This window comes from Eretmochelys imbricata, chromosome 2, assembly GCF_965152235.1.
Source record: "Eretmochelys imbricata isolate rEreImb1 chromosome 2, rEreImb1.hap1, whole genome shotgun sequence".
Lineage (NCBI taxonomy): Eukaryota > Metazoa > Chordata > Testudines > Cheloniidae > Eretmochelys > Eretmochelys imbricata.
In genome coordinates, this window is record NC_135573.1 from 81,869,833 (window position 1) to 81,873,802 (window position 3,970).

Below are 3,970 nucleotides of genomic sequence, written 5' to 3' on the forward strand. Positions count from 1 at the left end.
TAAGTGTCACTTTGTGGTATCCCTATTTTCCTTCCCAATAAAATAATAATTTGGCAGTGCTTGAGATGCTGATAGTAAATCAATACCAGATTGCAGGAGTCGCTGCGATATTCAGCCTATTTATCAAATAATGTCAGTTAGCTATGTGAGCAGAGGCTGGACAGAGGCTACTGTACCCTTAAGTAGTTTGCTTTAGAAAATGAGAAACTAGTTATTGTTTCAGTCAGTACAAACTAAAATTTCATACGGACAATGACTTGTTTATACTGCTCTATATACTGTTATACAGTAAGTATCACAATGAAATATAAGTACATTTATATTCCAATCAATTTATTTTATAAGTACATGATAAAAATGAGAAAGTCAGCAATTTCTCAGTAATAGTGTGGCTGTGATACTTTTGTATTTTTATGTCTGATTTTGTAAGCAAGTAGTTTTTAAGTGAGGTGAAACTTGGGGGTACGCAAGATAAATCACACTCCTGAAAGGAGTACAGTAGGTCTGGAAAGGTTGAGAACCACTGGCCTAATTTTCTTGCCACTATATCATGACCATGGGTCTTATACTCATGTAATGTCCTGTGAACAGTACAGTTCTGTGAAAATTGGTATGGATGGCAGGACAGTTCTGACCTCAGTAATGCACATAAACTGCCTGCTGGTTAACACTAAAACTGATTCTTCTGCTATGTCATTGCAGCATGTTGGGATTAAACGGTGTTAAACTCTCTAAAATCCACAGTCTGCACCCTCTATTCTAAACTCAGCCCCTAAGGACCTTGCTTCCCAGCCCCCTACTAGTCCATTGACCATGACTGTTGCCTGAACTCTGATTCCCACGTGTCAGCCTCTGGCACCACCTCAGTCTTACTCAGTAGTAGAGATTTTTTTCTTTTTCATCAGCAGAGATCCCTTGTTGGGTATATGGTTAACTCTTACCATCTCTGTGGAGCAAAGTGGTCAAGAGGGCGATATTTTCATCCAGCCTCAAACCAGCCTCTGATTTAGTGTTCCTGCTTTCGTGCTGACTGCATTTTGCACAAGCAGGTTAGGTAGACAGGAAGCATAACTCGTTCATACAAATAAGGTTCACGCTCATTTTTCTGGTGCAGCCAATCACAAAAAAAAAAAAAAAGTGGGGGGAGGCTTGTTCTGAAAATTTATTCCTTCTACCCTGGGTAATCATGGACCTGGAGACCACAAAAAGGCAATCTGGCCATGGGTGCCTCATGGTCCAGATCCTCAGTCTTAATCTAAAAATCCAAATTATTGTAATCTCATTGAAGTCCATTTACTCAAGTAAATGGAGCTATGCCGCTCTACACCAACTGAAGAACTGACCCCTTGTATCCAATTACAGTGATATATATTGATCACTCATGGTGCATTTTTTATCGTGTATGATAGTAAGATTTTTCTAAATCTCAGGTGACAATTTTAACACAAGGTATCTCTCTCTCCTTGAGGAGAGTGTATGGGATGCTACATCTTTGTTTTGTTTTCTTCCTGACATTTTCTTATTGTGTTACAAGGCTTTGCAGAGAATGGAATCAAACAAGTCACATTAAGAACAAAGCACAAACTTGAAAACTGCCCTGTGTTTTCAGAAAAGACAAAGTTCTGAAGGGTAATCAAATCCAGAAATGATGTGATTAAATGTTATCAGGTTGTTATGGTGACTGCAGTCTTTTCTGAAATGTCTATCCATAATCATAATGCATTTAATTAACAATATATTAAATAACCCAAACAGTCTTTTGTCTTTCGAGCATTATTCATGTGTATTGCTAAATTAAATTCTCTCTCCATAGAAACAGTCTACTGTATTTTATAAACCCTGAAACTGAATTTAAGCAATAAAGGGGAGCAGACTTAATTTTGCTACTTTCTTTGTACCACAGTTGTCAGCAATGCCACGGTGTGAAGCCTGTACCCATTAAATCAGTGTAACTAATCTGAGGCAGTAAATAATGAATACCACAGTTGCCAGCAAAACTACACAGACATGACAGAAAGGATAGACGCCAGGACCTTCAGGCTTCTGCCACTTGAGCTCTTGAAGCTGTAGCAGTGTAGCAGGGCTTATATTTGGAGTGCACAAAAGTTTTGCTAGAACCCTGAATCCACTCCAAAAATCAGGCTGGTTTTGAGTTCTAGCACAACCACAAACATCAGACCAAGGCCTCAAAGTTCATCTTGAGGGTACCCTAGCTACTGTGGAAAGTTTACAGAGCTTCACTGCTCGTGTATGAGGGTAGCAGCTCTGGAGGTGGGAGTGCTCCCAGTTAACACCACCTCTCCTTCTGGCTCCCAAAAACACCTTAGAATTTGGAAGGGACAGTGACTTTCCTACAGCAGTTTTTTTCTGCCCAAGACAACATGGGTGTGTTGGAAGGACAGGAGTGTAGGCATAGGTTGCCTAAAGTGGGACGGGGGGGGGGGGGCAGGAGGGTTAGAGAACCTGAACCTCAGTGTCTGTGGAACCTGAACCCATACCAGCCTAACTTCATGCTTTGTGGCCAACATAAATCAAACCCTGCAGGGTTCACCCACCCCTACTTACAATAGAAACTATCCAGTAGAGGCAACAGCTGGTGCTTAACTCCATAATTGGCTGAACCAAAATCCAAGCTCTGAACATCCTCAAACTTCAAGGAAGTGTGAATCTCAACTCAGGCCTGGTCTACACTACAAGTTTATGCTGGATTTAGCAGCATTAAATCCAAATTAACCCTGCACCCGTCCACACAACGAAGCCATTTTTTTGACATAAAGGGCTCTTCAAACCAGTTTCTGTACTCCTCCCCAACAAGGGGATTAGCGCTGAAATCGACATCACCGTTTTGAATTAGGGTAAGTGTGGATGCAATTCGAAGGTATTGGCCTCCAGGAGCTATCCCACAGTGCACCATTATGACTGCTGTGGACAGCACTCTGAACCCAGATGCACTGGCCAGGTGTACAGGAAAAGCCCCGGAAACTTTTGAATCTCATTTCCTATTTGGCCAGGTGAGCTCATCAGCACAGGTGACCATGCAGTCCCAGAATCGAAAAAGAGCTCCAGCATGGACCGAACAGGAGGTACTGGATCTGATCGCTGTATGGGGAGAGGAATCCGTGCTATTAGAACTACGTTCCAAAAGACAAAATGCCAAAACATTTCAAAAAATCTCTGAGGCCAGGAGGGACAGAGGCTACATCAGGGATACAACACAGTGCCGCGTGAAACTTAAGGAGCTCAGACAAGCGTACCAGAAAACCAAAGACTCAAACGGATGCTCCAGGACAGAGCTCCAGACATGCTGCTTCTACGCTGAACTGCATGCAATTCTAGGGGGGGCTGCCACCACTATCCCACTCCTGTCCGTGTACTCTGAGGATGGGATACTCTCTGCCATGGCTGAGGATTTTGCAGATGGGGAAGATGAGGAGGAGGACGAGCTTGGGGAGAGCACACAGCACACCATTCTCCCCGACAGCCAGGATCTTTTTATCACCCTGACTGAAATACCCTCCCAACCCAATGAAGCCAGAGAAGGGACCTCTGGTGAGTGTGCCTTTTTAAATATAATACATGTTATAAAAGCAAGCGTTTTTTAATGATTAAGTATCCCTGAGGACTTGGGATGCATTCGTGGCCAGTACTGCTACTGGAAAAGTCTGTTAATGTGTCTGGGGATGGAGCGGAAATCTTCCAGGGACATCTCCATGAAGCTCTCCTGGAGGTACTCTAAAAGCCTTTGCAGAAGGTTTCTGGGGAGAGCAGCCTTATTCCGTCCTCCATGGTAGGACACTTTACCATGCCATGCTAGTAGCAAGTAATCTGGTATCATTGCATGACAAAGCCTGGCAGTGTATGGTCCCAGTGTTTGCTGGCATTCAAGCAACATCCGTTCTTTATCTCTCTGTGTTATCCTCAGGAGAGTGATATCGTCTATGGTAACCTGGTTGAAATAGGGGAATTTGAT